The following is a 14,980-nucleotide window of genomic DNA, read 5'->3' as shown; positions in this document are numbered from 1 at the left end:
CCTGTTTTTCATAATTTTTTTGTTGTTAAAAGATTTATAGCCTTATTCATAAAAAATTAAGTAGCTTTACAAAACGTTTTTATACCCGAGCGCACTTGTGCACAAGGGTATATTAACTTTGTTCACATAACGGTTGTTTGTATAGATATAGACAAATGTATACATAAATGCTCAGAATGAATAGAGAAGTCGATTAAGCCATGTCTGTCTGTCCGTCCGTCCGTGTACACGATAACTCCAGCAAAAATTGAGATATCTCAACGAAATTTGATATGTAGGTTTCCATTTATCCAAGGTAGGTTGGTATTGAAAATGGAAGAAATCGGATTGTAACCACGCCATCGGAGTAAAATTACGGCCTCTTTTCATATAACGGTAAATTTCAGAAATGCTTGAAACTTCAATATTTCGAAATTTACTAATTTACTCAAAATTGATACACCCCGGCTTACCATATAGCGGTAGCTTTCGGAAATGTGAAAAACATATATTTAATTCTTGCGCCGGGTATTTGATGTTCGGCTCCGCTCGAACTTAGACTTTCTTACTTGTTTAAATTGAAAAATGTATCGTCGCTTAAAGTACAAAACCGCATATCGTCATTCTGCAAAATCGCGTAACTGACATTTGCTGCCAAAAATTGGATTTGCTCATACAAGCTCTTGACTCAATCCTTATCCATTCGTCCTGAAATATACTAACCTTTATAAAAAAGCGAACCGTTTTGAAATATGAGTGTTTTTACTCTCTAGAAAATAATTATAATTTATGCAACCTCACATACGCAGTTTTGCATTATCTTGATACGCGGTTTTGCCTTTTGTTGATTCGCGGTTTTGTACTTTAAACGACGGTATGAAAACGTCAATTTATAAAGCTTTTTAACCTACTTTATTTTTTATAAATAAGGCCATTCGTTTTTTTTAATTTAATATACTTTATTGTTTTAAAACTAATAATAACCTAATACAGTCTTATTTCATTGCCATTAACAAAAAAAAACTATTTTAAGCCGTAAATGTATGTACCACTTATAAAGGAAAATAGTTGAAGTTTGGGCGAACCCATACTGTACGTACCCGGCACAGGTATCAAATATTGTCGTTTCAACTTTCTCTAAACTATCTTTGCATGATAAGCAGGGGTGTTTTTTCTGATTTCAAACGTTTTCGATAATATGCTGAGTTAGACTCAATAACATAATTGAACCAAGTTTGGTAGAAATATATAAAGCGGTTACCGAGATACACCTTTGTAGTCATAAAGTGGGCGCTGCAACGGCCAATTCCTGAAAGTCTATAGCGGTCTAATTTATTGTTAAGAGATTGTTGTAAGAATTATTGAAATATCAGTTTCCGTATTTCTGAAATTTACTGTTACATTTACGGAAAGCGGGTGCAATTTCGGTCCGATTTGATTAACTTTCAACGAATTGCTTTTCCGTACCTAAGGTTGTTAAGTGCACCGAGTTTGGTAGAAATTGATAAATCGGTTATCAAGTTACACATTTGTCATGGCGGCGCCACGCCCATTATCCAAAAAATTATAATCTTATTTTCTGCTAAGTGGTAATTAGCTTTAGTGTTTATTGATTTATCGCAGTTTTCGTGTTTCTGTAGATGCGCGGAGTCGTTTCCCGATTTCAAAGATTTTCAACAGACATTAAATGCGAAATAACACAAATTTGCTTTATTTCATTTAATAATGCAAAATAGTGCATTTTTATTTTTCAGGAGGGACAAAAAACCGTCTAACTTTTTTGTTTTCAATATTTTTCTAATCTGTAAATGCAGTTTTATTCCTTAGTTCGTCTTGTTTTAGTACCAATAATCGGCCAATTTCCAAATAAAGCTGTTGCAGACTTATAGGCTCTTTTAGGACTTACCACATTATCTCTTTAAGATTTTATTCTTTTAATGTGGACTTAGCACATTTTCTATCAACCTTTTTATACCTTTCATGAGCATGAAATGGTATTATAACTTTGGTCCGATGTTTGTAAGTACCAGAACAAAAAGAGATAGACCCATGAAAATGTATACTTATATGATCAGAACGTCGAGCTGAGTTGATTTAGCCATGTCCGTCTGTCCGTCTGTCTGTCTGTTTGTATGCAATCTAGTCTCTCAGTTTTCGAGATATCCGGATCAAATTTGGTAGGTGGGTGTATTTTTATAATGTATTAATCATTTGTCGGAACCGGAAGGATCGGACCACTATAACATATAGCTCCCATACAACTGATTGTTCAGATATGAGATTTTTCATTATAACTTCTCCATTTATGCAGCTACGAACATGAAATTTTGCAATACTTGCACCCATTATCAACAGAATACTTACAGTGAAAATTACAAAGATCGGGTCACTATAACCTATAGCTCCCATACAACTGATTGTTCAGATATAAAATTTTGCGTTATAACTCCTCCATTTATATAGCTAGGAACATGAAATTCCGAACTGTTTTCAATAATTATCAACAGAAAACTTACAGTGAAAATTAAAAAGATCGGGTAACTATAACCTATAGCTCCCATACAACTGATTGTTCAGATATGAGATTTTTCGTTATAATTCATCCATTTATGTAGCTAGGACCATGAAATTTCGCGCTGTTTTCACTCATTATCAACAGAAGACTTACAGCGAAAATAACAAAGATCGGGTCACTATAACCTGCAGCCCCCATACAACTGATTGTTCAGATATGAGGTCTTTTATCATAACTCCTCCATTTATACAGCTAGGAACATGAAATTTCGCACCATTTTCACTCATTATTAACAGAATACTTACAGTGAAAATAACAAGGATCGGATGACTACAACATATATCTTCCATACATCTGATTGTTCAGATATGGGATTTTACTGTAAAACTCCTTTATTTGAACAGCTAAAACCGATAAATTTCGTAAGATATTTTATAAATAATAATACAAAGTCTACTGAGAAAATCGTCAAAATCTATGCTGTATAAGCTTTATCTCCTATAGCACTGATTGTTAAGATACCAGTTTTTGCCATTATCTCCTTTATGTACGAAACTAAACCCAATAAATTGTGTTACCGGTTTACATACCGATCACATAGCGGTGAAAATCACTTAGATTGGTGTCATATAAAGTATATCTTCCATACCTCTGATTGTTTAGATGCGATTTTTTATATAAGTATGTAACTCCTCTATCGATGTATGCAGATGTATTCAAAAGCAGTAATCTGTCAAAGTAAAATTTGCAGATGTTCATGAAAGGTATGAAGCCTTCGGCATAGCCGAAGACAGCGCTGCTCTTACTTGTTTCCATTATTTTTTATCGTTAAAAGATTCAATTGTTTAGTTTAAATATATTTTATTGTTTTAAAATGAATTATAACCTAATACAGTTTTATTTCATTGCTATTAACAAAAATAACTATTTTAAGTCGTAAATTTATGTACCATTTATAAAAGAAAATAATTAAAAGCAAGTAAAGAGGTATAAGTTTGGGCGAAACCGAACTTTATATACCCCGCGCAGGTATCAAATACTGTCGTAAGCAGAGCCTTTCTCCCGATTTCAAACGTTTTCGATAATATCCTGAGTTAAACTCAATGAAATAATTGAACCACGTTTAGTGGAAATCGCTAAAGTGGCTACCGAAATACACCTTGTAGTCACAAAGTGGGCGGTGTCACGCAGTCTTATTTATTGTTAAGAGATTGTTGTAAATATTAACTTGAATTAAATTAGCGTCTTCAGTTATTGAAATATCAGAGTTTCCGTATTTTTGAAATTTTCCGTTAGATATACGGGAAGCGAATGTAATTTTGGTCCGACCAGGTTTATTAAGGGCACCGAGTGTGGTAGAAATTGATAAATCGGTTACCGAGTTACACATTTGCGGTCATAAGTAGGCGGCGCCATGCGCATTATCCAAAAATGTATCATAATCTTATTTTCTGCTGAGTGGTTATCGCGATCATCGATTTTAAGTGAATTAGATTTTTAACAGATTTCTTAGCTAGACCCTAAATAAGGCTCGTACCGAGTTTGGTGAATGGGCTACTGAGATACAGCATTTCATAATAGGTGGGCGGGATCACGCCCATTTTGCAAAAATTGCACAATAATATTTTTTACAAAAATTCTACTTCACATACTAATTATGAACAATTTGCATCCAATATTTACTTAAATATCGTAGTTTTTGCATTTTTAGAAAATACCTTTATATCGGAAATGGGCGTGGTTACATTCCGATTCGCCCATTTTTAATAACAACTTAGTTTGGATAAAGGGCAACCTACATACCAAATTTCGTTGAGATATCTCGAGTTATCGTGTCAACGGACAGACGTGTTTATATTTTTTTTTTGGATTTTTTTGGACTTAGCACAATTGCGTACCAATGCATAACAACAAGTAAAAACGACATTACGGTAATTTTCTTTTTTGGTAATAATGTATTTTGAGTTATGCTATCTTACTGCATCAAAATCTCAATTTACATAAAAAGCGGACTTAGCACGCTTGCGAACTAAGCAAAAAAAAAAAAAAAAAAGTAGTACATGAACAAGTTAAATGGACGGGTTTGTAAATTGATAATTCCGAAAGTGCCCAGCGTCGCGGCGGTCCGCGTTCGCGCGCCGCCCCCTCTCCTCCCTTCGCAATGATGCACTGGTGGCTTTGTAACCGTTTAGAAAAACGAATAATAATGATAAATGACACTAGTTCACTTCTGAAACTGATTTTTAATGTCCAAGTAATTGGAATTATTGCGTATGGGGTTATTGCACCCCACCCATGGTGGAATTATAACAGATGGAGTAATATTAAAGTGAGAAGAAATACTTTGACACTGCCTTACTTGAAAATTTGCCTATACAATTTTATAATAAGGCAGCCGAACGTCAGAAAATAAAGCGAGAAAGCTGTTTTATTACTTCAGCAGTTTATTGCGCCATGCATCCCACCTGCTTGTACCGAGTATACGTTCAAATTTAGAAGTGTGAGAGTACAATTTTACATATTTTTACATCACTATTTCTTACCACATGTTCGCTTCGTCTTCGTCCACAGTTCGGATATAGTTAAGCAAGTGATGATAATGCAGAAATTTCAACTGAAGATCAAACTCAAAACAATATTCTCTCTGTTATATGCTGCGAACAGGAGCGGTAACTTTTGTTTGTTCTATGCCATGGCGGAATCATAACAGGTGAAGTAATTAGAGCGAGAAGAAAGATTTTGACACTGCCTTATTTGAAAAATTACCTTTAAAACAGGGTTCAGAAAAATTCGTTTTCAAATGATTAAAATTAATTCATTTCATTTGTATTTGCGATCTGTGAACGAATTTTATAACATTTGTTTTCGTTGCCTGGCGACGATTGTTTTCTTTTTTTGTTTTCATTCGGAAGCATGATTCAATAATAAAAGGTTGTGTAATTTGTGACAGCTGAAATTTGACACTCCTTTATCTAGATTTGTATTTTGGAAGTAGGAGAAAGGGGAAGAATGTGATCGCCTTTTGCGAAAACGGTAGTAGAAAGGTACTAAAAAAGTGCGCAAAGTATACAATTAGAAGTAAAATGTGTATAATTAATTCGATGTGAATTTGCAATATATTTGTTTTTTTAATGGAAATACTAAACAATACGTATAAATATAGATTTTTAATTTACGTTATTCGTCATTTCCTGGAACAAATCTAGAATACCGACCGTTCAGCTATGCAAAAACGAAAAATGCAGATCAATAGAACTTTTTACGCTCATTTCAACCATGCCAAAATTATTTAGCTCAAGTAAAATATAAAAACGTTTTAGAAGGTTAATGTTAAATTTTTTGACTTTTTTTAAATATTAATATCTTATGAACCACATAACCGATTAAAAAACTAATAATAATAATAATAATAGATTGGCGCTTACACATATGTTAGTGTTTGGCCGAGCTTCTCCTCCGATTTGTGGCGTGCGCCTTAATGTTGTCACACAAAGCGGAGGGACCTACAGTTTTACGCCGACTCCGAACGGCGATTGTATTTTTATGAGAAGCTGTTTTTCATGGCAGAAATACACTCGGAGGTTTGCCATTGCCTGCCGAGGGACGACCGCTGTTAAGAAAAAACTTTTTTCTATTTTTTTGCGATGTTACTTTGACCAGGGTTTGAACCCAGGCGTTGCGGAGTGGAAGCGCGCACTGCTTACCACTACACCACGTCACCATAAAAATAATCCATTTATCTTTCAGCTGATAATTGACATTGTTTTTTATATATTTAAACCAAAACCACTAAAAAACGAACAAATGTTATTTTTTCATGAAATAACCTTTTTTTGGAAATAAACTGCATGAATAATGGTGAATTTATATTATTTAGAAAGTACAACCTATTATCTTTAATTCGATATACATATTTCATCATGATCTACTTTCGGGTTTTCAGAACTAAGTGATAATAAAAAATATAAATAAACAAAGCAAATAAACCTCATATATCTTCTTTATTTTTAACCTGCGCCAAATAAATTTGGTATCGTTGAAATCAGCGAAAAAAGCTCTATCAATCGGCTCTTTTGGTTATTTTATAGCTAAACGGTCGCTATTCTAGACTTGTTCCAGACTAATTACGCAAACGAAGGTGATGCCTCCGAATATTTAGTATGAAGAATTTTTGGTTTTACTACTAATATAACTAAAAACAGTAGAGTAAGCAACATTCTGCACAAGTAAGGATTTTATGTGTGGGAGCGAGAAGACTGTTTTATTACAAAACCTTTCTATTATTGAATCATGGTTCTCAATAACTTCAAAGGTAATTATATTGTTTTCATTCGTTATATACGAATGAATATGAACTGACTCATTCGCTCTCTGCCGAATTTGCCCGAATTTATCACTATTTAGCGATGTATGTATGTAAATATAAGTTGAAGAAAATTTATTTATTTTAATTCCCTTGTTTTCCAAAGCACAGTATTATAAATTAAAATTATTTCAAACATCTACATATTTACATATGTATAGGGCGAGTTCCAAGTTGCATGCTGCTTTGTATTTGTATAATATTGTGTGTACATTTCGCAGCAATACAAAACAACATACAACTAGAACTCACACATAATTATGTACACTAGATAACAAATTTTCAAAAAAGTTCTGAGCTCTGGCATTTGACCATCATTTCATATTTAAAAATTTTCGCTGAGTCCAAGTATGAAGTCAGATATTAAGATACAAGAACAGTTTTCGAGATATAGCCAAATTTCGGTAATTTTAAATTATATACAACTTTCAAAATAACGTTTACGAAAATCCACTTCTCCGTATGAAAGCAGAATACTATTTTGAAAATAGCTGAGCATAGATCAACAAATGTTCCTTTTGACGTTAACTCGAATATTGCGAATGAATAGAAGAAAGAATGAATTTGAATCATTTGCGAACGAATTTTTGTTTTTTTATGTTGAATATCTCGTAGTTATATGACAGACATTTTTAATTTGTTCGTATTTTTATTTGCTCAAAGTGGTTGCGCTTGTGCTCTCTAGCTCGAATGATAAAAAGAATTCTTTATAATCGAAAATTTTAAAAAGCGTTCAATTCGAGGCAAATGTTTGCTGTAAAGAATTATTTGTGAATACAATTAATATTTTAAATATTCTCCCTACCCTGCTTTAAAATTTGACTAACTATAAGCCATGATAAAAATATTTAAAGGTAAAACCGCTCGCTCAATTCGTCCGCCATTAGGTTTTTTTTTTTGGCGTTTGCTAGCATTTTGAGTTTACTCTCTCGAAATAATTCAAATGTCAAATAAATTCAAATTAAAATTTATGAATTGAAAATTTATTTATTCAAATATGGGAAAAACTTAAAAATTTGTAGAATGAAAATGAGATGCTGCTTTAGCGGCTGCGCAAATACCGTTTTTCTCTGCAAGCAAAGCAGTATAATGTTCTTTAAGTTCTCGCAATTACGCAAAAATTCATCGAGGTTGGTGTTAAGGCAGCGGATTTTCCCAAGTGCCTATGTGCGCTAGGCTCATTTTTTGCCACACCACTTGACCCAAGATAGTTCTTAGCAAAAGTGCAGTGGCTTTAAGGTTAAATTTGTGTAAATGTATGCCAAAATCTTCACCTTAGCACGTGGGCAGAAATTCATTACACACAATTGCTTACATTTATTTATTTACATATGTACCTACATACATATTTATCGTCGTTTAAATTACAAAACCGCGTATCGTCATTCTGCAAAACCGCGTAACTGACATTTGCTGCCAAAAATTGGATTTGCTCACGCAAGCTCTTGGCTCAATTCTTATCCATTCTTCCTGAAATATACTAGCCAGAAATGCGATTGCTTTATAAAAAAGACAACCGTTTTGAAATATGAGTGTTTTTACTCTCTAGAAAATAATTTATGCAACCTCACATACGCGGTTTTGCATTATCTTGATACGCGGTTTTGCATTTTGTTGATACGCGGTTTTGTACTTAAAACGACGATATGTACATATCTATCATGATGCAATAATGAAAGGTGTTATATGTTGGCAATTTCTCGCTCTAATCCGGCATCTTGAACTACCTTAGGAGAAACTGTGATGTTTCTTTGCTAATTTCACTGAACATTTCCCAAAATATTAGAAAAAAATTCTAAACAAGCTACATTGATTCAATTTTCGTTGTTCGTTTTGTTTTTATTCGCTGACATTTGTTTTCTGATTGCGTGAAATTTGGTAAGTATTGTAATAAAACCGAATTATTTTACAAATAAATTATAATTTTGCATTTATTAGGTCATTTCCTTAGTGTTTTCCTGGCCGACCTGTGCTGGTATTGTAATTAAGAGCTAATACACGTAAGTTACAACATACTGTTTTGACTTCAATGATGAACCATTCCATGTGCAGCATTCTCTGGTGAACTGTAGCTGCGGCCGAATTTGATTGTGTGCATCATCCTGCAGATATTTTGAAGTTGGAACCAGCTCTTTGTTATTTCAAAACCTAATGAACCATTTATTCGCAGATTTTGTGGACGCTTCTGCTGTGCTGCGTTCCTGCTCCGCCTGTGTATTGCTCCGCCCGTGTTTTATAGTGTTGCGTCCCTGTTACGCCTTTGCATTAGTGTGTGCGTTGTGCTTTAGACACGTTGAAGTAAGTTGAAACCAGGTTTTTGTTTGTTTAAAACCCAAAATGCCATTTATTTGCAGATTGTTTTTTATGCTTCTGCTGTGCTGCGTTCCTGCTTCACCCGTGTATTAGATTGCTGCGCTCTTGTTAATATACACATCGTCGTTTAAAGTACAAAACCGCGTAACTGACATTTGCTGCTATAAATTGGATTTTCTCACACAAGTTCTTGGCTCAGTCCTTATCCATTCTTCCTGAAATATACTAGCCAAAAAATGCGATTGCTTTTTAAAAAAGGATAGCCATTTTTTGTGTTTTTACTCTCTAGAAAACAATTTATGCAACCTCGCATACGTGGGTTTGCATTATCTTGATACGCGGTTTTGCATTTTATTGATACACCGTTTTGTACTTTAAACGACGATATGTAGATGTATGTACATATATATCACATATATTGACTTAGATATGTATAGACAATTAATGATGTGTACATAATTTTTTTATGTTGAAACTAGATATGTATATAGTATGTTATTATTATTATTCGGTTCAAAAAAGTCCTATCTCAAATGAAAATAATTTGAAAATGTGCTGAGATAGGGCGTTTTTGGACCGAGTTCTGAGATAGGGCATTTTTAAATAAATTCTAAAATAGGGCGTTTTCCAGCCAAATTTTGAAATAGGGCGTTGAAAAGTTTTCTGATATCGAGTGTTTTCGACCTGGCTACCGAGATAGGTCGATATTCCACTCAGCCATCGATATATAGTCGCATTTTTCGGTATATAGAAGACGATTAAACACGATTTGTTTTGATATCAATTCTAAAAGTATGTTCACATATCAATATTATCTCAATCAAAGCTCGTTTTTTAATCACCCCGTTTACACAGGGAAATCTCAGATTATTAGCCGTCAAATTTGTTGTGCTTGTTATTCTCACATCTCAAGAAAAAGTTATGTTTCTTCTCTGTGCCACCGTGATTACGTTTTTCTGCTATAATAAGCAATATAAATATATTTTAACTTAACATTTTACTAAAAGTACCTTTACAAACCTCTTTTCCTTGCTAGCGTCCATTTTTGTTTACTTTTACTTTTCGTCGCCTGGGTAAAAGATTGTCTAAGCACAATTTTGACGATTTTTTGTTCTAGATGCAATTATATATTTTGAAATAAGGTCTTTCGATTGGTGTTATCAGTTTTTAGATAGCTCCTTTAGTTTCCGAGATATTGACTACAATTTTTTCGATAATTTAGTAAAAATTTAGTTAGTGATGCAGTCATATTTAACTAATCAATATCTTAATAATGGCGTTCACCATTTTTGGATATCTCTTTTAGTTTTCGAGGCATTGAGTAAAAGGTGTCGTTAATTTAGTAGAAATATTGATCACATTTTGTCGTATTTCATACAAATTGGCTGCCAAATTGTGGACAAATGACGCTTACGACAAAATTTTACTAAAGAGAAACCTTCATATACTCAAAACTAATTAACAATAAACATTAAAAAGTAAATAATTTAAGAATTTTGTGAACTAGTAACATTTTCAGAGACGTGGGAGAAAATCCACCTTCGCGTTTCTGAGAAATTGCATTCCAAACTTCAATTGCGATTTCCCACAACCTACCGAAATTAACATGCGACAATCTTTCACCCAAGCAACGATTTGGCATTTCTCCCCTTTTTCGCAAAAACAATCGATAAAACTAGGATGGACACCGAAAAGTTAAATCTGAGATTATTTAATAATTACAGATTAACAAGGAACGAGTTTTATATGGCTAATCTCTTGTTCTAATTACAGATTAGGGTGTTAAGCTCGAAAATGAGGATAATCTACTTATATGTGAACCTAGTATAAAAAATCAACGGTAATTTTTAGCCACTTTAAACTTGCATAAAATAAGACTAAAATTGAAGGGGCTATAAAACTGAGTGCTCAAAAAAATTCTAACACTTCTGAGAAAAAAGTGTGCATTTTGGGTGAACATTTTTTGTATTTTTTGTAGTTTTCTACGAAGTTTTAAAATTGGATTTATACGGGTTTTGTTAGAAATTGAACTTTATTTTTATTGCAAATTCTTAGAAATAAATTAACATGAGAGGGAAATAATATCACTTTGAAATGGGGTTGCTATTGATATGACCGATAGTGTATGTATATAATAAATTTTGTACAATTAAAAATCAAAGTGGATTTACTAAAATGAACACAACGTATTAATTATAAATTCTGAAATATATTGTTAATTTCAAAAACAAATAAATAAAACATTGAAAAGCAATCAATGCTTGCTGTATGACTCGAACTTGGATGTACGTGAACTTGGGTAATGTATAATTGTTTATATGATTCCACAAAGTATCCCTTATATAACACTGTGGAACCCAAAAAAACCTTAGTGCAAATATATCAGGTTTGATAGCTGTTGGCCATACCAATAATGCCTCATACTCAGATTTACTAGATCAATTCGTGTTCTCCGAGAAAAAAAATTTCACGATCCAAAAATCTGAAAAATCTTTTTTCTCCAAATTTTGAAGATTTATCGTTTTTGGCCTACATTTTGTGGCAAATACCATACGAAGCAAATATATGCAAAAAAATGAAGAATTTTCAAAATTTTTAGAAAAGAATTTGGCCGCTATGCTCAGATTTTTGAATCGTGAAATTTTTTTTCTCGAGAACACGAATTGATCTAGTAAAACTGAGTATGAGGCATTATTGGTATGGTCTACAGCTATCAAACCTGATATATGCGCACAAGAAGCCCATTTGAAAGAGGGGGACAAAATATCACACGTAAATGAATTCCTCTATTTGGCCTGTACAATATAAGGGAAACATTTCAAATTCATAAGGGATAATTTTCTTAGTGATGCGGCTTATATAAGGAATTATATATGCCATACTGTTCTAGCTGGGTATTCATCAGCTCAAAAATTTCAAGCATATTATCATATTCCTGTGAATAAAAACACGCCTAATTTTATTATTTTAAGTATCTACAACTTTATGAGACTACCAATCCATATATATACCTATTCAGCTAATCGGAACGCTGTTGAGAAGGCATACAATTTAGTACTTTTTCAACTAAAAGGCTTTTTTTTCTTCCCGTTTTTCTTGTACTTCCAAAATACAATATTGACCTAAGGTAGATCGATTTCGAGCTGTCACAACGTACAACACCTTTCATTATTGCATCATGCATATCTATGATTGTACATTAAAATTTTGTTGTTTTGACAGAAATATATTTCTTTGGTTTGAGTGAAAATAAAAACAAACAAACGAAATGACGGCGAGAGAAATTTTCAAAAATGCTACCAAACGTCAAAATTCCTAAAGCTGGCTCTCAGCGATTGTACCTTAAAAATATTTTTATCATGCTATAAGCCAGCCGAATGTCAGAAAATAAATCGAGAAAGCTGTTTTATTACTTCACCTGTTTATTGCGCCATAGTTCCATGCAAATATTTTAAGGTTTTCCAGCAATGTTTTTAACATATTAAAAAGCATGCAGATAAAATTCATACAAAAGCGTTATGTTCAATTTGCCGAGCAGTTATTAAAGATGCTTTCCCTGTATTTTGTTAGACTTTTAATAAGTAAAAATATTTTGTGAATTCATATTACTTTCGCCATATGAATTATATCACATTTTTTGTTTAATTATATTTTTAGAGTAAACAAAGTTATTTTCCCTTCTATTAGTAAGCTGTTTTTGTTACAAATAGTATAAATAAGCAAAGCGAAATAATGCATAATTTGTTTTATTTCCAACATTTGTAGGAAGCAAGACCCAGATTTTGGTTTTATTTCCCATTTAAAAGTGAAATAAAGCAAATTTCGCGTTATTGCCGTATGTGTTATTTCACCTTCCCCCTCAACAAACATGGCGGATATTATGTGACAGCCACGTTTTTTGAGGTTAGGCAAAAATCCTGACGTGGTGAAGCAAAGCGGACAGGATGGGCTACAGGACAGCTGTAAACAGCCACACAGAATGTCACATAATAACCGCCATGCCATGTTTTCTTGGGGCTAGAATCCTGACGTGATAGAGCAAAACGGACTGCAGATTCGTGTTCACGCCACCAAAACACATGAGGTAGGGAATCTCTGTCAAAATTACATAACATTTTTTGTTTTTGTGGGGCTGTGTTATTTGTCAAACATTTCATGCAGAAAGTTCAATAAAAAACCACATAATTTTGTTATGTATGTTCGATCAGTTTAATTTGGTTGAAATTGTAATATATGTTAGGCTTTTCTGATCTAACTGTTGTGCAAATTATTATTAATACTTTATTTTGCTTTTTCCCGACGTTTCGCTAAGATTTTTAGCATCTTCAGGGGATAGTTTTGTTTATTAACCTGCACATCAATAAATATAAAACATTAACCATACAACGACAGAAACGAAAAAATGATATGAATAATTTAGAAATAAATGACTCAGTTTTACAACAGAAACTTTTTGACTTACATTTAACATTTAATTATGGAACTTAAAAATAAAACTCAGTTTTCGGACAACCTTGGAATGTAGGTAACGCTGAAGTATTGATTTGTGGTGTTTGTTGTTTCTTTACATGATGTTCTATTTTGGCGGGTGTTTATTTCTGCAGTTATTTGTTTTATTAGGTCGCGCGTTAATTTTTCTGGGTACCTGTTACTTTTTAGGACCTTTTTTAGTTTTTTTATGTTGATGTGAAATTTCTTGTCACTCAATGTGAGCGCTTTGTGTATTAAATTTTTAGCCGTATTCATTTTGTATTTTTTAGGTCGAGATGATAAGAAATTTATCAGACGACCCGAAGAAGACGGTTTTGTATACCAGTCCAGTAGATTATTTTTTCTCTGTGGATGCGAAAGTCAAGAAAGGGGATGCTGGATTTGTCTTCCATTCCCATGGTAAAATGGAGTTTGTGGTGGTATTTGTTGAGGGTTTTTAAAATTACGTTCACGTCATTGCGGTTAACTATTGCAAAGATGTTGTCTACATATTTGGATATAAATTTATTTTCGATGTTTGAATGTTTTAGCTCCGAAATTGTATTGTCAAGTAAATCGTCAATGACAATATCCGCAATCGTGGGAGTAAGGAGGTTGCCCATTGGCATACCAAAGGTTTGAGAGTAGAATTGATTATTGCACACGAAGTAATTGTTGTCCTTAAGACAAAAGTCCAGAATGCTTTGGAATTTGTTCTTAGGTATCTTTGTCATATTTTCTATTTTCCCCCATTTTTTCATTATTATTTTTGAAGCTAAGACTGTTGGTATGTTCATAAACAAGGAGACCACATCAAACGAAACAAGTACATCTTCTTCACACACATTTATATCGGACAGTTTACTTTTTAATTTGAAAGAGTTTTTTATATTGTAGTCTTCAGAGATGAGTGGCTTTGGAATTTCTCCAACATATTTTGACAAATTGAAACATGGGACTTTACAGGACGAGGCAATTGGACGTAGAGGGATTTCAGGCTTATGGATCTTTGGCAACCCATAAAGTCTTGGAGCCGTTGCTGCAATACTTTTAAGATGTTGCTTTTCTTTTGCGTTTATGTATTTACATTTGTATAGGTCATCCACTAAGTTGTTATTTTTTCTTTGTAAAGTGTTTGTGGGGTCTACTCTTATTGTTTTGTACGTATTCTTGTCTCCTAATAGGCTGTTCATTTTTTCTATGTATTCTGTTTTGTACATTGCCACTGTTTTATTACCCTTATCTGCGTCTGTTATGATGACGGTGGTTGCGCGTGCTTAGAGAAAAATTTTTGTTTGTTTAAATGTTTCTAAAATTAACTTTTCCGCTGCATTGTTTTT

The sequence above is a fragment of the Rhagoletis pomonella genome, unplaced genomic scaffold (genome assembly GCF_013731165.1).
Source record: "Rhagoletis pomonella isolate Grant_MI unplaced genomic scaffold, Rhpom_1.0 Rhpom_scaffold_00020, whole genome shotgun sequence".
NCBI lineage: Eukaryota > Metazoa > Arthropoda > Insecta > Diptera > Tephritidae > Rhagoletis > Rhagoletis pomonella.
Note: the sequence above shows the minus strand (reverse complement) of the source record.